This window comes from Ornithodoros turicata, chromosome 8, assembly GCF_037126465.1.
Source record: "Ornithodoros turicata isolate Travis chromosome 8, ASM3712646v1, whole genome shotgun sequence".
NCBI lineage: Eukaryota > Metazoa > Arthropoda > Arachnida > Ixodida > Argasidae > Ornithodoros > Ornithodoros turicata.
In genome coordinates this window covers 7,987,091-8,014,075 of record NC_088208.1, presented here as the reverse complement: position 1 = coordinate 8,014,075, position 26,985 = coordinate 7,987,091, and the positions used below count along the sequence as shown (strand labels likewise).

Below are 26,985 nucleotides of genomic sequence, written 5' to 3'. Positions count from 1 at the left end.
CAGTAATGCAAAGGACTCCAAGGGTGGGTCTTGTGAACACACATGATGTGGGCAGTCCTCCTGATAGTAAGTGTCACCCTCTGAACTGCTGGTTCAAAGCCTTGTGCACACACGAGCCCCAAAGCTTGTTCATGAGCGGACCTGCCGCCAGTAAAAGCATTTAATTAGTGTCCGAGGGCCAGTTTGCTCCCTTGAGGGCTTATGTTACAAGAACACCCTTGTCCTGTGCCTCGGAGTTTCCTGCACACCTAGTGGAGTGTGCTTTGAAGATAGAGGTGTAAATGCCAGCTAACTCAAGGACCCGTTTCAACCAATGTGCTATAGTATCCCGTGAGGCTGGCTTATAGGGTTTCTGTGTTGTCAAAAGGAGCTGAAGCCAACCATTTCGTTGGAGTAGGGTACGCACGATATAGGACCGCAGTCAAAGCATCAGATGGAGGAGTGGCTCCTGTGGGAGGGAAGGGATAAAAAGTGAAGGCCTGTCGCTTGAAACCCAAGAAGTTTTCCGTAACCCATCAAGCACTACAACTGCCAGCCAGTGTCCTGGCATTTATTGCCCTTTGTGGATAACAAATGAAAGTCTGCCGAACAACTGGTGGTAGAGAGGGCTAGAAGCATGGTCAACTTGTAGGTTAGGAGCTGCAGAGAAAGAGTGTCGTTCATGCCTAGGGAAGAGAAGAAAGAAGTTACTGCTTCCACGGACCAAGTGGTAGAGTACCTTGGGCGCATGGGATGCACATGAAAGACTCCTTTTTGGAGCCTGGATACCGCAGGATGCTTGCTCAAGGGGTAGGGGCTCGTGATGCCCCTCCCTGAAATCCCCCTGGAAAGGGCACAGCAGACGGAAGGAAGGGCCGGCGGAATGGGGTGGTGCCATTGATTGTTGGCCTACTCCGTTTGGCTGCGGGCTCCTCTAAGGCCTTCCTGGAGGGTCCATGCCTTGCCTGCTTCAAGACCTTGGTCTTACTATGGGTCCGGATTTGGTCAAGGAACTGCTGCCCGAACAGCCGGGCAGCCCCTCGTCCTCTGGTTGGTAATTCTTGGTCACGAGAGAGCGCAGGTCCGGGACAATCCGGGTCAAGGCTTTTTTCTTTCTCTCGTTGCTGATCGAAGAGAAAAGATGGCCGAGGTGCGACAGGGCCACGGCGAGATGGTCCGCCACAACCCATCTTTCGACCTGGGCCTGGGATGAATCCTCAAGTGGAGAGGACTCCAGGTCGGGACAGGGCTTCAGGAGATGGCAGAGGCTCGGGCATCCAATGCCCGATGCCTCTGACCAACGTTGTCGGAATCGCCATCTGGCAGGTGGGCACCGAACTGCTCCTGTCACTCGTTCCTGCACCAGAGACCTCATCTCGATGTTCAGGTTAGCTACCACCAGGAATGGAAGTCCCTGCCGTGGTAAGTCGGGCAGGGCCTTTCATCAGCGCTTTAACCTCCTGTCGGCCGGACTTAGTCTATGATAGCTGGCGAGACTTCACGGGGGCCAAAACCTGCCAGACCAGCCAGCTGATCGTCCTGCGCTGGAGCGACCTGGTCGCCGCCCTCCAAAAGCTGGTTAGAGAGCAAGTGTATGTAGGGGGCGAGGTCGACGGTGCATCGCCGTCACTGTCTTCATCCTCAAATTGTGAATGGGGGTCAATAGTAACCTCCTAGGCTGGAAGGGGAGGTAGTCGGTTGGCCAGGGTCGCCACGGTGGCCGCCAAGGACTCCCCCATCTCTCGAGGGTCTGTGTCCCCACGACTAGGTGTAGATGCCATTACCTGTGCGCAATGTACAGAAGAGTAGAATGTATTGCAATCCAGCCAAAAGTAGCTTTGCTGCAAGCAAAACGGCCGACCAGCCTTGGTAGTGCAACAGTTATTTTGCTCTGAGGTGGCCCTCCGGCCCATGCAGGACAACAGAGGTATTAAGGGGTCACACAACATAGAATGTGGCTGTCCAGCCTTGGTGTTGCCACTGCAAACTCACCCACGAGTGGCCGCCCAACCCGGGCGACAGAAGTAGTAACTGGCCGTGGCCCGCTCTCCTTTACCCCACTCGTCTCTCCGATAAGCTAGGTCAGTAGAGAGGAGACAGGAACGAGAGAGATTCGAGTGCAAAGAAGAATATATATTTATCCAAACTGTGCATCGCTGTTGGCATGAGATAGCCATGCTGCCCTAGTATCTGTCCCGTCCTGCAGCAGTCCTTTCAATTCAGCAATTTTTTCTACAGAAATCACGAAAGCTAAAGTTCGTGCGGCAAGCAGGGAACAAGAACTCTGCATAAAAACATGCTGCAGATGCTTCTTGTCGGGCGACATGATTACATCCCGAAGGGTAGGACCACAAATAATTCGACCACATGGAGCTGCATTCTCGTCAACACTAATCGACTTGGATCACTTTATGTAATGTTGATGTCACTTTCAAGGCCTCACCTCACGCTTTGCCAACTTCAGTGGTTCGTGCGTATTTATGCTGGCCAGTAATTGAACTTACTTGGAGGGTAAGTGGATAAGAGGGTAAGTGCCACAGTGACCAAAGCTTCATTGCTACTGCTCTCATTTTATGTTTCTGCCGTTCATCCCCCGAGATTTGCCTATGTGCTGAATTATCAATACGTACACGTGTCTTAAAAAGTATCTGCAAACGCATATTCCAGATATGATGAAACAACACGAACGTCAAGGTTCTGCACGGGTTCTGTCTAACAGGGCCCAGTTCCGGGTTTGTCACTACGGGACGTCCTCGTGAGGGCTGCATTCCATCCTGATTGTTTACACCTTCTTTGTTTGGTTGTCATAAATTTCTCACACAGAGTGATGGAGCACTGCTTACCTCCCCCAGGTGGAAATATCGAAGTGGTCCCACTTCAACGTGGTTTAGTGAACAGGTCCCGGTTGCAAGCGGTTCCGGTTGCTAAAACAGGAGAGTGTCATTTCTTCATGGGTTTGCAATAAAAGCAAGACACAGATATATACGGTGCATCAGGTCTTTATTATTGTATGTCTCTAGACAGATTCCGCTTAGCGGCCTTCCGAACATCCTATATTTTCCCCGACAGGATGGTGCCAATGTTGGCGACTGTTGAGGCCACATCCACCTGGCGTAGCTTGCCCCAATGTGAAATTAACGTGGTGAGACCCATGGAGAAAATGCAGTGCTCCCCTGTGACTAGGTTGACCTTTGCTGGGGTCAGCTCTTTCCTGGGTTCCTTAATGCCAGGGTTGCACTTGTCCTTAGGAGCCACCCTGCCCTCGTAGCTCCTCTCACAAAGAACAGCATTGCCCCCAGAGGGCCTGGGCCATATCTTTGACTACAAGTGTTGGCCTGCTGTTCTTCATCGCACGAAGCGCAGCTGTCATTGTTTACATGGTACTGTAATGCAAAAAAGAAATGTGAAAGTCCCACTTACATGTTTATACAGCAGTTATACAGGAAGTCACATAACATATAGGGTCACGGGATTAAAATACCTCTTTGTAAGTTAATAGGGATAAATGTGCAACAAAAAAAGCCTGTGTGTACAGCATAAAAAGGTAACCCTATCAATTTTATACTTTAATTTACAAAATCTATTTTTGCAAGGTCAACTTAGATAATTTTTTTTTGTAACGAAGCGAAAGTTGTATGAAAATAAACACAGTCTATTATTTTCTGACAGATAGCCTGCTTTAAACAAACCTTAGTCTTGGGTGTAGAATTCTGTGCAACAGTACAAATATATTTACCTCAACTGCCTTAACAAAAGTACCTACACGACCATCTGACGTCTCGGTGAATGGTGGTACACCCAATGTTGCCGATGCAGGCATTTCGGTTTGCCCCCCCTATTTCACCTGCAACGAGAAGAACGTAACAACACAGGAAAGACGTAAAAGTGTGCAACTATGCAAAAGTTCTATTTTATGCAAGCAGCTGCTTCCACTGTGAGCACACAACGAACCAACAAACAGGGAAACTACCCTAGCAAGAGAGGACTACAATTTCACATGTGTATAAAAAAAAGTACCATGTAAAATAGCCTTACTTCGCTGCACAGTTTTCTCGTTTCTTGGTTGTCGAGTGCTTGCAGCATCATTTCTACATGGTGGTCCGGAGGCATCAGCTAGAGATACAGACATGAACATGTGAAGTAGCGAACAGAATTTTAACACATTCCACTAAAAGAAGCTGCAGCTCACCAGTGGAGTTCTCAATAAGTTCCTCTGGGTTTTCAGGTTCCATCGCGTCACTGAGCCTCTCTGAGGACAGAGCATTTCCACTTTCTAGCTCCCAATCTGGAGCATCTAAGACGGAAAATCCATAATGAAATTATGCACAGAGCGAAACATGTCATAGTGGAAAACATCGCATTTAGTTGCATAAATGAAGTCTGTTTAATTTGTACGTGCTGTGCTCTGCAATCTATGGGTGTGTACAGATAAGCTTCACGATTTTTGTGCAGGTTTGGAGCCTACAAATGAGTCTTCATGCTCAACTGGACTTCCGTAAGATAAGCAGGAAGTTGCTTCCTTTGTGGAAACGCGGGTAAAGTTTATCTGCACACACCGTGGAGAGCGTGGGGACCTATAAAAGTATCCTCACCTCAGGGCGACGTACTCACCAAATACGCAATGCAGGAGGAAAAGTGTTGTGTCAGAGCTTACGTTTCATTGTCAGGTTTCATCACAATAAATTTCAAATCGATTGAGCACAGCAACACAGAGCTAAGGCTAAATGTCCAAAACACTATAGGAGAGACGGCAACATCAACTGTAGCAGATGGAGCGGAAAAACACCTGCTGCCTGTCATTGTATGCTAGGGTTAGTGCAGCCTTCTCCACAGTGCTTTGGGCATTTTGCTTTAACTCTGCTTTGCTGTGCTCAACTATGATGAGCCCACTGTTATGATTTATGTGCTGACACAAGAATTTTTTACCTGCATTCTGTATTCAGTAAGTACAGCACCCCAATACAAGTGTAGTTGTTTAGATCCACGCCCTGTAAACAAAGCTTGTCTGGCTGACCTGCTATTCAGCTCGCCTGCAATGAAACTGCAATTTATCACTTTGCACAACGTAAATGTTTCATCCGTATTCAATCTAAGGGAAGAATTTACAGTACATACATGTGTTGATGTGTGGTGGACTATTTGGCAGTGCTGCACAAAAAACTGTAAAACAATGTGTGAACATACAACGTAAATACCGGCTAGCAAACAATATGCATTTTGTGTACGTATTGACAAAGGATCACACTTAAAGAGACAGACAAACATGTCAGGTACTATGCATTCAACACACACACACACATTAAACACATAATCAATCAATCAATCTATGCATTCAACATAACCCTATCGAAAATAACATTATTGGTATCCAATTTGTACTGGCATATCGTATTATGAAAATTGGATTCCAATAACGCTAACGGTAATTGGAACCAATATACCGCATATCGTTTGCTTCCAATAAGGCCTTCCAATATGCCAATTGCATATCGTTTGATATCCAATATTAGTCTCCAATATGTCACTTATCGTAAATTGATTTTTGGAACTGGAAAGCAATGCTGTCCGAACCAATGTAGTACTGGAAACGCATAGGTACTGCTAGCTCCATCGTATAGATGTTTGTATATTTTTAACAATGTATGCACAGGAACAATGAGTAAGTGACACAGACCAAAGTGTGGGACAGATGCAAGGTGTATTAGTCTACTTTTTTCTCATCATGTCACCGAGTATATATATTTGTTGGCAAGCTGCTTCCTCTGTTTTGCACCCTGTTCACTGGGGTGCAGCTTGATATACCTGTGGTATGCCCTGGTATGGTAGAAAGAAGATTATCACGTTACATTAATTATCACAAAGAAATAAATTTCCTGAACAGTGCAAGTTCCTCTACTGATGTTTGCAGAAGCATGATGGAAGGGCAATGTCAGAATGTTTAAGTAACAAGGAGGTCCAACATGCTTCTTGAACATCATTTGTGCAGACTGTGTCCCGACTATGAAGCTATCAATGACAAGGACGTTCAACAAGTGTAGTAGGAATGTCTGTGGGGAAGCCACAATAGGAAACACAGCACTGAATAGTTGAACATCTCAGAATGCAGCCTTGGCAAAACAATAGCCGCAGGCGCATGATAGTTCAGGTCGAAATGTTGCATTTCCATGAGTGCCACGCATCACAGCTGAATTTAGTTTTCTAGTCCACTTTAATAGAATGCGTGTGTTGGAAGTTTCAAAGCTTGTGGAAACCCGGTGTTTCCACAACCTCGGGGCGTCAGTCCGTCCGTTCCGTCGCCAAGGAAGACACAGCAAACGAAAAGGTTCAAACAACAAGCAAGGATTTATTACATACCGCTCGCACAGAAAACACCCGGCAGCCGCCGATACTCCTTCAGTCACAACCCCCGTATCTCCTATCGCCGCGCTTTTATCTCCTGGCGCGGGCACGCCCCCCTACTCCGTCTGCCGCACAGTTTTGCCATCTGGTGGCATGTGATACAATCGGACCTCACACTCCCCCACCCCAAAATGTCCATCACGTTTACAAGTCCTCGTCATCGGCGAAGTCCAGGAGGACGTCTTCGACCTGAGGGACTGGGTGGGCCGGAGGTGGGTCCCTCAGTAGTTTCGGTTACAGCCTCCGTATGGTGTCGAGAGCCGCTGACAAGTCGTTGTACCGAGGCTGGGAGGCCGTCTGGACCCTAGTCCGATGAAGTGTGCCCCGGCGGTGGGTCCGTCGATGGATTTCCGGTACCCGACACACCGGGCACAGGAGGCGCCTTTCTTCTTCTGATAGCGGGAGGGGTGGATCATTTAGGTGGCGGTCAGTGAGCAGCAGCCCTCGGAAGGGCAGAGGAGCCCTCGTGGGGTCATCTGAGCGTAGAGGCCGAGGTTGGGCGGTCCAACGGGACCGGGAAGCCCAGGCAATAGGTCGTCCATCCGACACGACCGTCCACGTTGCAACGGATCGCCTGGTGGCCGTCGAGGTTCCAGCTGGTGGCCTGGGAGTGTCAGGAGATCGACCGGCACTTGAGGGTCGAGGGCCCGCGGGCCTCTTACGTTGAGGTGGCATCCTAGTCTGCAAGGAAAGAAAAGGGGAATCCGGTAAGAAAGGTATTTCAAACCGTGAGGGCCTGAAAAGGCTCTCCCCCAGAAGAGTCGCTAAATCCTAGTGCTCTTGAATAGTTGGTTTTTTCCTTAGTGTGATTTCTGTTTCACAGTCTTCAACTATAAAGGAAAAAACCAACTATTCAAGAGCACTAGGATTTAGCGACTAGGATAGTGGCAGCTACGTGCGTCACCCTGCGGGGACGCAAACTGTAGCGACTGGAGGGTCCGGGAACGGGCTCCTGGTCCAGGTCTTGAGGAGGAAGCTGACCGTCTGCTTCTTCACTCTCGGGGTCTCGGAGGTGGTAAGTCTTCAGGTCCGAGATGTGTACTGCCCCAGTTTCTTCGCCCGTGTCGCAGCGCCGAAGCCTGTAAGTGAGGCCGGAGGAGCACGCACTTACCTCGAAGGGGCCATCCCACCTATCTGCGAGTGAAGCTGTAAAGCCTCGTGACGCATCACTTAGTGGGTGAGTCCGTCGAAGGACGAGGTCACCGACGCTGTAGGTGAGGTCCCGTCGCCCTCGATTGTACTGGCGAGCCTGGTCCAACCGTGCGACGTCCAGATTCTCCCGAGCCGTCCGAGCTGCATCGTCCAGTCGACTCCGGAGTTCCTCAGCGAACCTTGAATAAGGAGGCCGGGTAGCACCATCCCGGAGGCCCAGAGCATTCTCCACTGGAAAAGGGGCCTCTCGTCCCAAGTTCAGGAACGCCGGGGTGAAGCCTGTAGATCTGTTTACTGTTGTCCGTGTAGCGAACGCCAGTTCAGCCAGGCGAAGATCCCAATCACGGTGGTGCTGACTAGTAAAAGCAACCAACATCATTTTCAGGTTCCGATTAACACGTTCGGTAATGTTAGCCTGATGGTGATATGGGGAAGTCTTCTTGTGCCGAATGCCTAAGACAGCGCAAGAATCTGAGAACACCTTACTTGTAAAGTAGGTAGCGTTATCTGTGATGAGCTGAGCAAGAAACCCGAACCTGCAAAAGGTGTCGAGTAGTCTTTCCCACACTCTCTGGGAAGTCAGCGTCCTGAGAGGAAACAGTTCAACCCATTTCGTGAAATGATCAGTAACCACAAACAAATACTGGTTACCTCTAGGACTACGTGGAAACGGTCCCATCACAGCACAAGCAACTATCTGCCAGGGCCTATTACTCTCAATAGGCTGTAAGCGCCCAGGGGGTAAACCACCACGAGGTTTTGCTCTCTGGCATACGGGACAAGTACGAACATACTTTGTTACATCCTGCCTCATTCCTGGCAATGTCGCAACACGACATAACTTTTCATAAGTTTTCCTGCCACTGCTGTGACCTGTCAAGGCCGAATCATGAAAGTAACGTATGAAAGACTTTCGCAACTTCCGTGGCACCACGACTCTGAATGGGGATGAGCCGTCATCGTCATCCGCCTGGGGTATGTATCTGAACAGGATGCCATCCTCGCCCAGCAGATAGGAGTCGTGCCGTCCGTCAGTCGTTCCGGTGCCTGCCGAGTCCTGCTCAGCTAACCATTGAGACACCCGCTGACAAAGGCCGTCCGCTCTCTGAGCGTCTAGGAGCTGCTCTCTGCTCACGACCGTGCCCCAAGACGAAGATACGTCTCGTGCCACTTGTGCTGCTGCCAGGAGCTGGGAAGGCGCCTCGGTGCCTTCCTCTCCCCCCTCCGGTAGAGGCGCACGGGAAAGCGCGTCTGCTACCACGTTCGTCGAGCCCCGCCTGTACTCCACGTTGAAGGAGTAGCCTTGTAGCGTCAGGGCCCACCTGGCAAGACGTCCAGATGGGTTGTGGAGCCGCTGCAGCCAAGAAAGTGCCTGGTGGTCAGTCTGGACGGTGAAAGTGGTGCCGTCCAGGTACAGATCAAACTTCCTGAGAGCAAAGATGATCGCCAAGCATTCCTTTTCCGTGACGGAGTAATTCCGTTCTGCGGGATTCAGCGTGTGACTTGCAAAAGCCACTGGACAGAGAATAGCGTCATGCTCCTGCAAGAGAACTGCGCCAACACCATAATCACTAGCATCTGTTTGCACTACAAACGGTTTGTTCAGGTCAGGCAAATATAGCCTGGCCGTATTAGCGATTGCGTGAGAAACAGCTCTAAATGATCGTTCGTGCTCCTCTCCCCAGTGCCAGGGTGTATCGTTGCGCAACAACCGGTTAAGTGGCCCGGCTAGCTCAGTCGGTAGAGCACGAGACTCTTAATCTCGGGGTCGTGGGTTCGAGCCCCACGTTGGGCGCCAGTTGTGGAAACCCGGTGTTTCCACAACCTCGGGGCGTCAGTCCGTCCGTTCCGTCGCCAAGGAAGACACAGCAAACGAAAAGGTTCAAACAACAAGCAAGGATTTATTACATACCGCTCGCACAGAAAACACCCGGCAGCCGCCGATACTCCTTCAGTCACAACCCCCGTATCTCCTATCGCCAGGCCCCCACAGGTGCCATAGAGCCCATGGATTGAGGAAATTCACACAACCCTGGGCACGCAACCAATCAAATCATCAGGGTTTGCACCCCACGTGACATAGAATTGACCAATCAGTGATACGTTGATTTGGATTGTTCTCGGTCCACCATTTGTGCTTGATCTGGCTACATTGCTGGATTTTGGCTACCTTTGGGGCTTGGCGGCTGCTTATTAGCGTTCACTATTCGTAAGATGATTCGTAGTAGCAGACTGAAAGAGACAAGAGCAAGCTTCCAGCGAAACAGCGTTTTATTTGACGGAACAATAATCAACGAATGTACAGAGAAGTGCACGAACAAATAAAGTTTTCACGGCAACAGTACACTCTTTGGATACATGTTGAAATGAAAAAGTAGGAAACGAAATGAAAAAGGCTCCTGAGAGTGAACAGTACAAGCGCGAGTAAGAATTGCTAGATTTAGAGTCCTCTACTACAGTGCTACAGTGTTATAACGTACCATCCTGACGGGCATATTCGCGCTGGGGCAGTTACGTAGAATTCTGAGGGATATATGTTGTTGTTGAGGGATCATGAATCGATAGCATTTTTTTTAGACCTTGTTTGTGTTTGTCGTTTTTTTGTCCCCTAGTCTCGGGTTTTTAAGTTATGGATCGATAGCATATTGTGTCATCTATGAAGAATTTAAGAGTGATTCAGAAAATGTGTGTTTTTATGGGCAAAACAAAACTCTTCATAAACCGTACGTTAAAATCTTCGCCAGTACGCTGGCGCTGTTCGCCATTCTTGTCAGTGATTTATGCAGACCCCCCTACATCCCTTAAAATTTTGCTCACAGCCTCCCAAATTTTTCATCTTGCCCCCTCTGCGGGGGTCTTGCGGCTCAACAACGCCTTAATTACGTTCTTTCTGACCCATGATGAATTATGACCCCCTCCCAGTTTTTCGCGACACAACCCAGCTCCGACTTTCTGTATAAACCACTCATTCTTATGGTAGTGTTAGTAACAGGAGCCACATAAAAGGTACTGCCTGTCTGGAACACAAAGGCCGCGAAAACACAGCCACTTTTTTTTACTGTTTCCATTAGAAACAGGCACCTTGTATACCATGGAGCATGTGATGGACATTTCTGCTTGCCAGTCAAAGTGTTAGTGGTGAGAAGTTTGTGTTTAGAAATGGAAAAAGTAACTTCACATAAGGACTCGGAAGCACCAACAAGTTTAATGTTTGTAAACACAAGTTATTTACTATTAAAAAAGTGAAGAAAGGCCCACATTAGACAAAGAATATCAGGAGGTGGCAGGAGACACAGAACAGAACGTATGCACAAGGTGGAAAGGATGCACATAACAAAGTAATAACTTACTGTCTACAGCTTAGACAATGGAGGTCAGTGTGTATGAACGGCTGGTATAAAATACATACAGCACATTACTTGTTATATACAGAAATAGGTGTGCAGATTGTTTTACTTGATACGTACATATATGTGCGTGCAATTGTGACTAGAAGGCAGACTCTTGGTCCTGCCGTGCAAATATCGCGCTATATACAAGATTATGCTAGATGCTGAATGCAAGATTAGTGTAACATATACAACAGTGCATGTGGAACACGCTATAACAGTTGCAGAAACATTAACAGTTGCATCAGATGTCAATGAACTTCCACAGCTGTGGTGGGGTGAGCATATAGGAGTATCAAAGGTATAATCTGTGACAACAAAAAGAGAAACTTGACTAGAACCTGACTAGAAGTAGTACAATGAGATTTATAAGCCATACACGTGTACAGCTCAAATTTGTTAAGTGTTCAACAGCGAGGGATGAGCGATGTGCAAGACTGCATATGCTGCTGGCATATCATCAAGGTATAGCATGAGTAATTTCATGTACACGGGACATGTCAAACACTGTGGTTACTGAGTGTCTCAGCAACGAGATTACAAAACTGTGTACGTGCAAGTCCTGCCACCTTGGCAAGCAATGAGGTAGTACAAGATTCACACAAATCCTACACGTCAAATGGTGCAAAACGACCAAAAACAGGGAAGTGTCAGGAAAAGCGGCTGGAAACAGGTTACTTCAGAGGAGACTGTCCAGACCCTGGGCATGCAATAAAATGTGTCCGACGACACTTACTTTCGCACAATTCAGCATCAATTCTGAGCTGAGCTTCTTTTGTCAATGAAATCAATAAACAAATGATGTGTTTAGTGCATCATTTACCATGCACTGAGCAACCACTTCTCCTTATTAAGTTACTGCTTCAGTTATGCTTCGATTGCTCACTAAGAACATGTTAATTAACAGCATTGTTCATTAAGATCTGGGGCCATTCTTGAACTGCACGTAACGACCGGTATAGCTCTTTTCCAAACATTGCACACTCAACCGAGCACTTGGCAAGCATTACGGGATAGCAAAAAGTTGAATATCTAGACCCAGAACATTCGAAAACAAAAATGAAAAAAGTTGTGAGTGAAGACGATGATGCTTGAGACAATGACGGAGGTGAGCTTGTGAAAAAAATTCAAGAGAATGAAACCTGAGCTTCAGGCAGGATATGGACAGAAATGAACAGAACAGCTGGAGTGACCTGTGTTGTTCATTTCTGTCCGTGTCCTGCCTGAAGCTCAGACAGTTATCACGACGGTGCAAGCTTTTTGCGCTTCCTGTCCTCAGCTCGCTTGCGTGCATTTTCTCCCACTTCCCTGTTTCTTTGCCGTAAGTATTGATATATTCCGCTCAAAGTAAGCATTAACATAAACCTAGCCTGACACGTGATGCTACAAAAGGGACCCTCTGTCTGGCTCATCAAAGTGTCCAAGATATGTTGCCTTATTCTTTTCCTCTGTGCAGCAATTTTAAGTTCTTCTTGCACAAGTCTCTGTGCCTTGGACACACACTGGAACAGGGAGTCTGATGGCATACAAGAGAAACTACCAGAAGCCTCAGAATCGCTTTGCAAGTATGCAAGCAACCCCTCAGCTCTTTGGAGTCCCTCACCTACATCCTTCAACAAGTTTGGGCACTCAGTGCACTTAGATTTCTTTAAAAAGGAGTGTACCATTTCCCCCGCGTATGCATACTGTGCATTAGCCTCCACAATATCAGGTGGCTCTTGCACAGCATGCATCACATGTTCAAGCTCTTTTTCATCAGCTGCAGACAATTGCTGTGAGCCAGATGGTTCAGAGGGAATGTTTGCAGCTGAGGAAACCGGCATACGCAGAAGTTCTTTCAGGAGTTCAGTCGTATCAGCCTCGCAATTCCCTCTCCTGGGAAGATTCGAGAGTCTCCCCACAAGGGTGTGCTTGAGGCCTGCAACGAACTGAAACGCGTTGGGCGTCTCGTTGCACCCGTGCATCTGCCGGAATTGCCCAAACATATTCTCCAGGGGGTCCTGGTTAAGCCTCCGTGTCAGCAGATATTCAAAACCAAAATTTTGGTGAAGGTCTTCCCACAATGCAAGCACTGAGCGAATTGTGATTTGCCATCCCCTTACAGTAGGAGGTTGCCTATCACTGACGAACTTCCACTGTGCAATCCATTGGACAGTGGACTCGAGTAACTCCTGATGCTTGGTGGATTCCTGCATAGCATATCGCATCTTTTTGTCGTCACGTCGTTCGACAGATGAGCTGTTCAAACAATCAAACAGCACATCCATCTTCAGGAGGAATTCCGAGGTCGCAATGCCTGCTGGATGCATACGCCCCATGCCAATCAGGGTAGCGATCCCAGTGGAAACTCGGTCGCTTAGCACTTGCACTGCAAGTTTAACCTTCATACGACTAAAGGGTGAAGGCTGAATGTGGTTGTATGTTAATTTGGGTACCCATCGAGTTGTTAATGGGTAGTCTGATTCATACAACTCCTTGATGAAACACCACTGAACTCTCTGTTGACAACCTCCAATCTGAAGATCATGCTTCAACAGGAGGTTCCGTGTAGTTTTCATCAGGTGAGGTGGGTCAAAAACAAAGTATACTTTGGAGCCATTAACTGTGAAATATGGCTTTGATGGGGAAATCTCAAGCTTTCTTGACAATGCAATGTTGCTGGCACCCTGGTCGCATACAACCACTTTCACAATGATATCCATTGTCTGAAGCTGCCGAATAAGCTCTTGAATCAAGTCATTAAGTGTATCTGCTGACACAGTTGACTTCGAAAAGAGGTAAGACAAGGGTTGGACCCAGGATCTTGATATCCCCGAGAGCACAACAAGCAATGCTGAATTTGCCATCTGAGGGTTCCTCTCCTTTCCTGTGTCTGCAAATGCTCCTTCAGAGACATTTCGTCAAATATCAGTGCACATACTCTGTCTTTTGGAGGTAGCCCTACGAATCTTTCCTTCAGTCCATCAAGGACTGTAGGCAGGACTCCAGGCTCCATGTTAATTTCTTTTAGCCAATTCCTGAGGGAACTCTCTGATGGCAAAGCCAGAATTTTGCCCATGAAGCGGTATGCCTGAGGGCTCTTGAAGTGCAAGTTAAGTGCCACCCCCCTGAATTGTCGTGGCCACCTACGCCCAAACTTGTTCAAGGGCTGCAGGTACAGCTGGGTGCGGAATATGTCAAGAGCCCCCTTTGACAGGTATTGTGACGCACCCTGAACCACCTCACTCCTTGACAACCCACCGAAGCGAAACGGTGATCTACGCTTAAAGAGGGACCTCCTGAGGTTGGCGTTTCGCATCTGCAATTTCCGAATGAGGGAGGCTGTTCCTGCTGTCCTGTCTTGATGTGGACGTCCAGGTGTGGAGGTTGGAGCGACTGAGTCCACAAAAATACCTATAAAAACAAAGGCAATTATAAACAGCCCAATATGTCTGACAAATGAAACTTGCCTATCAAGCACAGGGTAAATCAATGCTACTCGTTATGCATCAAGTACACCACCTACACCATATTGATATACTTACTAAAAATATGTATTGTTCTGCAGAAAGTAAGCAACATAGCAACGAGTCAGAGGAAGGGGAAAGTCACACAAACGTAAACCTCTAAATCAGAATACTCGACATTTCTCTGGTATAACTTACAGCGGGGGTCAAGGAGGGAAGTAATAGGCGGAGGAGGGTCTTCCCACGAAACGTCTGGGGAGTCAGCAGTGCTTGTGCCCGGTGAGACTGAGCCACTGGTGCTGGGCATGGTGCCTGAAGGCAGCAAGTATGCCAATGTGAGCATGTAATGCGTAATTTTATTAATGGTGACACAGGCTATTCGTCAGCTTGAGACACAAAAACAATAATGAACAATTCCTTTCATTATAACTAATTCTGTGGTGCAGTGTTGACGCCAACAACAGATGCGATGCTCCATACCTCTGACAACCTATCAGGCAACTTTGTATGTGCTGGAAGTAAAGATTGACAGAACGCAAGACGAACTTACTGCCACGCGCTGCCTGCTGCTGGGGGAAGGGGATATCACGTCCAGGCGCTGCAGACGGAGAACCTGCAGTACGGTCTGAGCAGCCAGAGAGAGCCTCTGCAAAAAGAAGCAACAGATGATGCACTGCTTTCATACCAACTGACCACTTCTCCAACTCCCTTCTAAGGAAGCAAAAGGAAAGCCCAAAGATCTACGTCAGAAGACATGAGTATTAACCTCCCACATTCTGGGATGTGTACAGCAGAGGAATTGACTGATTTTCTTCAGAAGTGACTTGCCACTAAGGTCTTCAGTGGCAGTGACAGGTGCACTCTGTAGTCGTGTCGCTGGAAGATGTGGTAGGGCCTGTCTGTCTTCTGAACTTCCACAGCTGGCAGGAGAAAACACGATACCCGATGTGCTGGGTTCACCAAATACGTCTGCAGCGTCTCCCGCACGTACAACTCCTGAAATTGGCGAGTATACAAGTATGAGTATCGCTGGACAGTAAACTTGGGGCTTACAGTTAGGGCAATGGAAGCCTTGAGATGTTTATGACTGACCAAGCTGCTCTTCCTAGTTCACTGTTTACTTTTCACTTGACATGGAATTGTCCCTCACCTGGCTGCACTGGAGTACCCTTCGTTGATAGACTGGGTATGGCTGACCGCTTCAGCTTTGTTTTTTGTTTGTTCTTGAAGCAGTCAGGCGCAAAGTGCAGGGCACACAGCCTCAGGTTTCTCAGCTGCGCAGGTCGGAGATTGGTGAGCTCGGGGCGTCCAGCAAAGGCTATCCATGCCGCCTTCCTGCATAAGCGTACGATACGAAATCAACTACTCGCCGACGTGACAACTTATCGGCACGGAAGGAACAAACGAAGCTTCTACTGTATCTCAATTTGAGTCGTCTAGTTCCAATCATTCACTCGGGCCCATCCTTTTGGGTACAAAGTTAACGTGCTAACAGTGAAGATAACGGAGGGTAGCACTACTCCGATGGTCAAAGATAACCAAATAGAGCAAGTGCGTGCATACCTGTCGTCGTCGGGAAACCTGAAGAATGAATGGTCGCTGTTGAGGTTTGTCGACGTACATCCTTCTGCCTTGCAGTATACAGTGGCATGGCGTCTTACCGTTACCAACTGTTCCATGTTGAAGGGCCTTACTTAAATTACTTAAATTAAGAGGTTACACGCATATTTACAGGCATATTTACAAGCATATTTACAGGCGTATGTACATACAAGGAACGAACGCCGACACGAAGCCCCAAGAGCAGCCAAAAAAGTCAGCAGTGTAGCCAGGATATAGACGAACGGTGACCGTAGAACAATCCAAATCAACGTATCACTGATTGGTCAATTCTATGTCACGTGGGGTGCAAACCCTGATGATTTGATTGGTTGCGTGCCCAGGGTTGTGTGAATTTCCTCAATCCATGGGCTCTACGGCACATGTGGGGGCCTGCTATCGCCGCGCTTTTATCTCCTGGCGCGGGCACGCCCCCCTACTCCGTCTGCCGCACAGTTTTGCCATCTGGTGGCATGTGATACAATCGGACCTCACAAGCTGCACGCGCAAATCATGCAAAGTGCGTTGTATGCATGCTGTGGCAAATGCTTTTTGGTGGCAATGAAGTGACCGCAGGCTGCATGACGAGCACTACAGCCACACATGGAGGAAAGGGTATGAGAGTATTCTACATCACGTGCAGCATTCAGTACCTTCTCACTCTCATGTTTGCACTCACATCTGCTAATGGCAGATGTGAGGGAGGGAAGCCTACTGCTGATCTACTTCACTTGCAGTTAGCTTTGGAATGCATGCAACATTGGCCCTGGGATACACCAACCACAGAACATACTGCTTGCGACACGGATGTCTGAAATCTCGATTTCATGATTCCACAGCGTCCTTCGGTCCCTCACAAAACTGGCCTTTCAAAACAAGTAGTAAACAGACACATCAAAATTTATTGTTTGTGTGTTCTAAATCAGATGACCTCTTTGCATATTCTTTATGAAGAATGGTCTAATAGCACGAGGTATGCCTACATACTTGTTTAATGCTTGCACATCCGCAGAATAGTGCAGAAAGCAGTCTTACTTTTTACGGCTGCCAGTTTTCTCGGCGTGAGAGCCCGGTTTGAGAGAGAGTCTTAAGACTGATTTCTCTTTGTTGCCCATATGGCACACAGACAGAAGCAGCACTCTACCTGCATTGGTGCACTTTGCACACTGAGAAGTTTCGCTTCTTGTTTGACTGATCTCCACCAACAGAGAGTGCACTGAGAACAAAATTTCCAAACTCAAAATCATTGTTCTGCAATTTGCAACATAACCCTTTGATGCCCGCAATGAATTCGATTAATATTTTCCATAATTTCCAGCAATAAATCAAAGTATGGATATAGGGGAACACCAAAAAAGCAAAATATATCACCTTGATTTAATGATGTGCTAATTACACCACCCACACATTTGCCAGCCATTCACTCCGGCCGTAAAACCCCGTACGGAACCTTTCTTCCCTCCGGGCTGTTGACCCACAATTCGCATGAACCTTTAAACACTTCACACCTAACCCTTTAAATACCATGCCAATGATGAGGACGGTGCCCAGAAGAAGAACAGTCTCTGTTCGAAATATCGGCGGCTTCTGTCCTGAGGCAACTCCTTCCCACACATTTGTGTTGGTTGGGCGTAATCACGAGCAAATAACACTCATTTATTGGTATGAAAAATCTTAAAGCAGTTGCTTTCTTTTGACAAACAGAGGTACACATTGCATTTCTCACAGCTTGTATGAGTTCTTCCCTTGCAAACTTCCAGTCTGCAAACCCGTGCGCTCGGTATGTCATCAGCCACAGGCCAGTGGTCAAATCCGTCCAAGCGCTTGTCTACGCATGGTACTTTTGCAGGCTTGTAAGGGCTTGGGACGTTTTCATTGTCCTGCAAGGGCACCCTTTTTTTTCTTGAGAACAGCTGTCAGGGCTTTTCCGATGCTCAGCTTGAAATTGAGCAGGCTCAAGAACTTCATGCTGTTTTACCTGCTGTCATTTCTGTACGTCAGCCAGGCATTGACAATAGCCAAGTCTAACAGATGCAGGGCAACCTTCAATGTCAATTTTCTTGTTTTGAGTGAAGTTCTGTAGCACTCAATTAGTTGATCACATATATCCACTCCGCCCATGCAACTATAGTAGCTGCACACAACAGCGGGTGATGGAATATCAGTGTACTTTTTTTCAATCTTGCTCCATCACTGAACATTATCAGTGGGCTGGCCTCCAATACATGTTGAAGCAAGTATCACGCACTTGATATCCCTCCATTTTACAATCACAATCTTTCCATCAGAGCTACAATATTCTTCAAATTCGCCCTGTTTGTACTGATTGTCGCTCCTGAGCTCTGCATTTTTTATCCTGTTCGTCATGATGGTCCCTGTGCCTTCCAATCCTATTTCTGTGAGGTTTTCAAGGAGTGGCAGTGTGGTGAAGTACCTGTCGAAAAAAAACAAAGGAGCCACGGGGGATTGAGTTGACAAGTCTCAAAACGACGTTTGGGCCGAGCCCAAGTGATGTGTCGGCCAATGGGAGTCGTCTTCCTGTGGTAAATCTCAAAATCCATCACCACATCATCTGAAGTTGTAGTCACAAAGTTCTTAAGGACAACAGGACGTGGCTTTCCACGAACATATTGACGAAGGCTAGTCCTTCCTGTAAATGGAATCATTTGCTTGTCCACTGATGTTGAATTCTAGTGGCAGATTTGGAGCGCTTCCGGAGTAAGTTCTGTTGCTCCGCCGAGAGCAAGTCTGTTCGATTGGCCCCGGTTCTCTGGCACATGGACACTGTTACCCGGACAAACCTGCAGAACAAGAAGCCATCGTAGACAGAATGAAGTGTTAGCTTACCTCTGAGACAGAATGGCAGAGAATGGCCGATTAGGGATTACTAACTTTAATTAAAGAAAGGAACATCATACAGAGACGTTCAGGGCACGTCTGCCACCTTTTGTAGCTTTTGTGGCAGTAGCTTTTGCGCCAAAAAACAAACAAACAAAGAAACAAATCGTCATCATCTACCCCACCCTGAGCTGTCTTCCAGTGTTGTTAGCCACTCGTTCGCATCGCTTATGCGTTCGTAGAACCAGGTTCGGTTTCGTTTTCGTTTGTTTCGATTACAGGAGCAGCTAGCCATGATGGAAGGAACGAATAACCGAGAGACACGGCACACGAAGACAAGCACAAGAGTTCTCAGACACAGTAATGATTTAACAACACACAAACCTCCTAAATACCTAACAACTCCCGGAGGGGAGGGAGAGGGATAAAGGATGGCCTATTTACACTGTTCCCGCGTTGCGTTATCGCCACCGTCTCTTTCAAAAGTCTTTTCCACTTATCCCTTTCCCTAGACACAACCACGGTATCGTTAAAAATGGGCTCACAGTTTCTGCATTGCCGAAGATGTTCAACTAGCTCACTAGAGATATGGCTCTTTTTTAAGTTCAACTGGTGTTCTCGAAGGCGGTCATTTAAACAACGTCCAGTCTGCCCCACATAACAAAAACCACAACTTAAAGGAATAGAATAAACAACAGCACATGTGCATGATACAATCGCAGATTTATGCTTTACATTGCAACTTTTGGCACGACATTGAATGGAGTCAATCTACTCAACCTGAAAGCATTAGAAAAAAACACTTTCAACCGAAAATCTCTCGCAACAGATAAAATGTTATGGGAGACAGAATGATAATACGGTATGACAACTAATTTGTCGGAAGATGAATTGGCATTCTCATGGTTGGTGTCTTGCCGAACATGAAGCTTGCGTAAGAGAATAAGAGCCCTGGAGGCAATCAACTGCATGTCATAACCTGCTTGAACAAGTCTGTTAACCTGTCGTGAGATACTTGACGAAACACAATGAAGACAACTTTTTGACGAAGCAGCATTTAGAAGGCTTGAAATGATCCCAAACTTAACCAACTTTGAATGTGAACTAGAACGTGGGAGGATGGGTTTGTTAGCATCGTTACCATACTGTCAGCATAGAGCAGATGAGACACAAATGTAAGGTCAAGATATTTCAACTTATTGCAGGAAGGGTACTCGACAGAAAATTTTAACTCTGGCGCGAGAGACATAATAGCATCGGCAACCGTGACAGGTGACAAGGATGGATGATTATACAAAACAATAATGTCGTCAACATACCGGCAAACGTATATGGTGTTGTCTACCCACTGAGAGTTACAGAAAGATCGAATAGCATTCCCAAGAGCATTAAGATAAATCTCAGCCAAGATCGGCACAACAGACGATCCAATGCATACACCATTAGATTGTATACATGGCACGTTATCCCAGGTTACAACCGTAGACTCCAGGTAAGTTTGCAAAACAGTCAGAAAAGTCCCAGAAGGGATACCAACAGAGTTCTGAAAGGCCGTCAAATTGTCATCAGTGAAACTTGAAACACGCTGAAGCAAAAGCTGGATGTTCATGGAGTTGTATAAGTCCTTAATATCAAGCGAAAACAGTTTAAACTGTTGAGCATGCAAGGGTTTGATGTACTCAATGAGCTCACCTGTGTTTTGTACGATATAGGTCCTGAAGGGGTGATGGACTTTAGAGCTCGCTGAAGAAAATCTGATACAGTTCGCTGCCATGAACCACGTTCAGATACCACAACCCGTAAGGGGATTTCTGGCTTATGATCTTTGATGAGGAATTTCACATCCAGGGTGGAATGATTACATTTCTGGATAGTTGCCGCCAGGGGGTGTTCACATCTTGAAAGTAGAGTGATGATAATTGACTTGGATTTCCTCAGGGAACCATTAAACGGCTTAAATAATGAGGAAAGAGCAGTATCCACTTTAGACCTGAAAAGTTGGTTCGGGGTAAGCTAGCCATGTTGCACATGAGCATTACAGTCGTCCACCCACTTAGATTTTGCTCGAAAAAATAAGAAGAAAGTCTACAGGTTTCAAAATGAACGTTAGTGAAATTAGCTTTTTTCAAATCCCTGGAGGTGACAATTGAAACGACTTGTTAGCCTCTCTATGTATTTAGTGTCATTGCTCCAGGAATGTGTATATCTGGAGCAAATCCTCAAGTCTCCTGCTCCCAATATTTCATGTGAGACTGCTTTGTTTAAGATATTCCGCACATATCTTGTGGTGACGCTGCTTGAAGATCTGTCTTATGACCAGTGACGGGCAGTATTTGAAGCAATGGGCGCTTTTTTTTTTTGTCAGTGCTTTCGGTTGAACTACCTGCATATCTTTTCGTGAGCTATGCCAGCTTACTGTATCACAGGCAGCCGGCTGGCTCTGGTGGTGTTTGCTGTTGTGTTCACAATGGTGCACCTTGGCCTATGTTGGCCAGTTAATGAAGAAATTTGATGCCCTCTAATGTTACTCCAGTGTGCCAGTTTGGTTTGAGCATGAGAGTTCTTTGCTGTGAGTCCTCTCTCCCGGTGATCAGGTTGTCAAGACAGCAACCAGGTGTAATCCCCCGGGTGAATAATTGGAACTGAACAAGGACATGGAAGACTTAACACCCCAGGCCAAGGAACATGTAATTTACAGCCAGATAGCTGCCAAAGAACGCATTGATTCACTGCTTCGCACAAAAAAAACTGTAAACCAGAACTTTACAAAAATAGTTAATTGTCAATGAGGTATTTTTTTTTTCCTTCCGATATTTTGTTCACAGAAGGTCTCTATGCACGAAACAGGATCCGAAAGCATCCACAATCAGATTTAAAATGTATGTTTATTGCATTAGTGAGCATATGCATGGGCATTGGAAGGTGGGGGCATGGGGGGGGGCGACACCCCCACTTTTTGAAAGTGCTGCAAGGCCCGCGTGCCTCTTACGGTACTGGGCGACTACCCGGGAATGAGCTGTGGAGAAACCTAAGTTCCCACAAACTGGGGGCGTCAGCCCGTCACTCCGCGCGCAGAGGAAAAAGCAGCACAACAGCAGCTCAAACAATGGTTCATACAAGAGTTTATCCACCACTTACAATCCTCTCGCCCCCTTGTCAGGGCTGCAGACAATCCAAAACAGCACACCCGGATAACGCGTCCTCCGCTTTTCTCTGCTCATGTCACGCCCCCTCCCCGTCTCTGGTACCCAGCGTGCCTCGTGTCAGAGGGTATCCGGACACTGGATCCGATACTTCCTCTCCCCTTAGAGGGACATCGGGTCATCTGATAGTTCCAACACAGCCTCGCCAAGTGGTGGCTACGGTCTGAGGTGGTGGAGTCCTTGCCTCTGCCAGTAATTCTGGCTCGAGTCGCCTCAGAGTTGAGAGGGCCACGCTGACATCTCTGTCCTTGCGGGCGTCTTCGGCCCTGGGGGAATGCAGGGGGCCCTTGCGATGGGTGGCCCAGTGCAACTCGGGAACGTGGCAGGTTGGGCAGAACGGTCAGCCCTCTTCTGCCGTGCGTGGCTGCAGTAGGTCCACGTGGTGCCGCTCCGTCAGGGTGAGGCCTCGAAAGGCAGTCGGTGTAAGGGCGAAGTCATCACCTCAGAGAGGCCGTGACTGCCCGGTCCAATGCGATCGGGATGATCTGAGGAGACAGCAATCATTTCAGTCTCCATGGGATAACCGTGTCTCAAGCTGTGTTCTCCCTGTCAGAAAATCTTTTAGAATCCCATTAGATCATCGTATAAAGCTTAATGTGTTTCTGGTGGGCCACCTAGGACCCGAAAGGTGTTATATGCAACCCATTAGGACAAGGTAAGGGGTTTATAGATCCAGTATCTCACCACCCAGTTAGCAGTTATCCAGCATGAGCAGGATCTTACGCCGCTTTGTAGCCATTTCATGGTCGAGCTCGAGCAGCCACTCTTCGAACAACGCCTTTGCCATCCATGCCTTCATATTGCTGCGATACCGCACTGGAAGACTGTAAAGGCTTCGAAAGTCTGGGGTTTTGCGGACTCGCCAATGACGAAAAGTTTCCGACGATCACTTCCGTCTATTTTGCACCACAACAAAACCGTCACACGCACTTTGCTGTGCTTTCCGCCGGCACATGTCTCGCCCTTCATTCCATAGCTTTGGCGCACTATGACCCTAGTTGTCCGTGCGCCATAAAAACCTGAATAATCATCATCATCTCGCCCTTCATTGCATGCGTATGTGAGGGCAACAGTTGAAAGAATAGCGCCGTCTCGTCTGCGTTATACACGTTGCACTCGCTGTACGACGCAATCTTTGCGGCATTGTTGTCCACCCATTCTTCAATCTTCGCATCGTCCGCTGCAGCTTCACCGACTATCCTCTTGAACTCGATGTTATGCCTTGCTTTAAGGCGGTGCAGCCAGCTTTTTCCCGGATTAAAATCTTCGTGCCCCAACAAAAAAAGCCAGCTGTTTTCGAGGTGAGCACCGCGCCGCTTATCGGAATGTTCCTGCATCGCACGTCCACAAACCACTTGTAGAGGGCTTCTTCGACGTCAGGCAATGCCGCACCGCGTAGTCGCTTTCGTTTCGTGGAGGCTGCATCACTTGTAGCTTCTGCTCGCTCTTAATTACTGTGGAGACGGTTGACTGGCACAAACTGTACTTTTCCACGAGGCGCTTCACGGAAACACCGGATCGGTGGTCATCAAGTGTGCACAACTCCGTTTCCAAGCTGATGCCTTTCCTCTGCCGCCGCGGGTGTAGTTCCGTAGACGGGCTTATGGATTTTTAAAATTAGCCAGCGCGTTTAAAAGTTAAATAACACTTGGCAATGAACTAGGGTGATATAGCGGATCGGAAAATACAAGAATTATGAAAAAGTGTTGCGTAGAAAGTTGTTTATCAGCGTTTGTAAAATACCATTGGAAGCCGTACATTCACAGCGGCGGCCTTGTTAAGCCTAAAACAGGTGGAGGCCGCCATCTTAGTAAGGCAGGGGAGCACTGAGGGCCACCTGGGGAGTGAAACATGTATGACAGAACCCGTCTGCTAATGAATTTCGCGGTCTTTTACGATTTGAAAGGAGAAAGAAGGTTGTTCTGTTTTGTAGCAGTGAGAAAAATTTGGCATTAGCCAATCTGGATCTAAAAGCACTTTGAAAAAGTTTTATTCAACAAAATACAGGAATGTCGAGTTAGGGAGGAAGTGTTGAAAATTGAAATGAAAAAGTGGGAATGTGTACTATTGAAGGCTGTGTTTATGTAGAGTGTTTGTGACTGTAATATCAAGTTTAGTGAGGTTAGGTCAGGCCAGGTTTCTACATATTTCACTTGCTGGAGGCTGTGTTTGCATAGACTGTGCAACCGTCACCAAGGTTAGGTCAGGCCAGGTTTCTACGTATATCACTTGCTGGAGGCTGTGTTTGTGTAGACTGTGCAACCGTCACCAAGATTAGGTGGGTTGAGCCTTTGTGTTTGATGTGGTGAAGATGTATGTAGGGTGAGAGATGTGCACCTGAAGGGCTTGTCAGTGAGTAAAGCACTGAAAAAGGAAAATGTGCATTATTGTGGTTGACATATGGCATAATGTGAGAATTATGTAACGGTAGGTACTCACCACAGCCTGCTGGAAGGTTGGAGTTGTCCTGGATGGCCTATCAGAAAGTGAATTTGGCATGTTCTTGAGGTGATGTTTTTTAGTCCAAACCTGGATATGCTACGCTAATGTCGTGCAAAATTTTGTCAAATGTGTCCTGATTGTTGCGCCTGCAATCGCGGCACTATAAAAACTATAACAGATGCACCCCCATGCTGTCATTTTTGACTCCCCGCCTTGCCAATTCTTGTCTGAGGGGTCTCCACTGCGACTCAATTTGGTTTGTGTTGGCCTCTGTGTCCGAATCGATGTAGTTTAAGCTATGGTTGACTGTCATGTGTTCAAAGCCATTCTGATCGAGCCCCATGTAGCCTTTCCAGCAATCTGTGATTATTATAGACTTCTCTTCTACATTGTTTTTGATTTGCAATAATAGTGTTATCGCATCGCGCTTGTTGTCCCGACAAACTTCCAATCGTATGTCATTAGTATGGATGTCAATCATGCCAATTACCCATGTCCCCTCTACGAGCCTGCCCCTTATTGAATTTTCGCCTCCCAATTTTGTATTCATCTATCTCTACGACATGGCCGTCGCCCTCAATCTTCCCCATGTCCGAATAGGTAGTTTTTAGAATGTTACCACACAGCTCCCTGCAATAGTTGTGCCAATCTGCGACAGTTTCTCGTGATGTTTTTTTGCCGTCGAATGATGACTCTACGACAGCCGTGTCGTAGTTGTAGTCCCTAGCGTAAGAGTAAGTCAGTGCGATCACCTGTCTTGCTGACATACGAGTGCCTTCAAGCCAGGTGTTCGCCGTCACTGATTGTCGAAAAGACCCATTATCCCCGTGATTTTTTTGGCACCTGAACTTGCCGTATTCGCTTTCCGATAGGTTTACCGTTAGGACCGTGCCGCAGTAGGGACACTTTCGTGTTTTCGGGAGGATGTCGTTGGATTGGAGCCATTCCAGCGACGATTCCTTTGTCGCAAGTGTGACTCCGAGCTGCATTAGGTTGATGGGCATGGCGAGAGAGCGAATGCCTGCGTCCAACTGTTTGAGAATCGAGAGTACGAAGCGTGCAAGGAGCGTCTTCTGCGTCCGTCGTGTGCGGTTTTCGCGCCTTTTAGCCTCCGGTGATTTGGCAAGAAGGGGGCGCTGTCGCGCTTCCGGTATGAGACTTCCGTTCTTCCGCCGCCGATCATCTGTGTGCTTTTCCAATATGGCGGACTTTTTGGTTAAAAAAAGTCTGTTGAGTTCGATTTTTATACATTTTTTTAACATTACAGGTTGTTTTTCAGTGTGAGTCGATGCCTAATTTTTTGCTCTTTCGAGTGATGCTATTTTTATATTTTTGTTTTTTTTTTTCTTTAAGAAAAAGCCATAAGCCCGGCTACGGAACTACATCCGCGGTGCGTACTCTGGAGGAAGAGGGCGAGGAGGGAAGATTATCCTCGCAGCGCCTCCTCTATTACTACAGTGCCTGCCGCATCCCCGGCCGCGCGCCTCTGCGCATGCGTACCAAGGGTGGTCGCGCGAGGCCGGCTACGACAGAGAGCGTCACGATCCGACACCCCGTCACCAGTCTGCTCCCGTCCGGGTGTATCGGCGATAACCTCTTGCATCACAGCTCCAGTGGCATGTGCGAGTCGATTACGAGTCTACGACCATTCATTTGCACGCGCGACTTCACTCAACCATAATTTCAGATCAGCAGTAAGCAAAAGACAAATATTTATTGAAAGAGGTTTCATCTGTGCCCTGTTCCTATAGCTTGAGAACCTTACGCGAGAGCAGCTTGTGACTGTACATCTTTGCGACGCTATTTTGGTCTGTAACGTCAAGAGCATAGTTTGTCATCAATGGCCTCATAAACTTTGTGCAAAGCAGCTCCAGAACCTCCTTTCTATGCCCTTCGTCATCGTTGCCGCAGACAAGCACGGGCAACCCCATAAGAACATCCACGGCGTTTGTCACTCTCACAGACAGGGGCTTAGTAATTCTCTTCCTGTGTTGCAGGAGGACATCTGTGTATCTCTTCAGTGCCATTAGCACGCGGATGAGTTCTGGTGTTGGGTAGAGTAGACCCCCTCTGTCTTGGTGAGCAATAGTGCCATCGACTGCTGCATTTCCATTCGGCCTGTGGAGCAAAGCGATGCAGTTTTCACGCGTCAGTTTCTCAGAAAGGACGCGGGCACAATAGCCACCAATATAGGCAATGCTGGCAACGGTGGGATTTGGAAAAGAAGGCACTGTTGACAGAGACAACTCTCTCAATATATCCTTGGCAGATTTCAGATACTTGCTCTGTGAGATCGCTGCACTGCTGCTCTGTGACATGTCAACTTGTGTACTGCTGCTTGGAACTGGAACTGGGCTGTCGAAGCATTCGTAGCTCTTCACATTGCTGTGTTTTGATGAGGCCACAATGCCAGTCTTCAACATCTTCTCCATCGGTCCTGAAGAGGAAAATCCATGAAGCATGGCGGCGAGACTGGGATTATCTACAAATGAACAAATTACATCTCATTAAGGGTACTATAGGTAGTTCCAGTTTCCG

At 47.4% G+C, this 26,985-nt stretch overlaps 1 protein-coding gene and 1 non-coding gene across 2 annotated transcripts in view; both read left to right on the top strand.

Annotated features, from left to right (window-relative positions):
* The window catches only part of LOC135367477 (gastric triacylglycerol lipase-like), a 135,086-nt gene that overhangs the window by 39,308 nt on the left and 68,793 nt on the right, over positions 1-26,985 (top strand). The window lies entirely within an intron of this gene.
* On the top strand, positions 9,253-9,325 carry Trnak-cuu (transfer RNA lysine (anticodon CUU)). The gene has a single exon. It is a non-coding gene; the product is annotated as a tRNA-Lys (tRNA).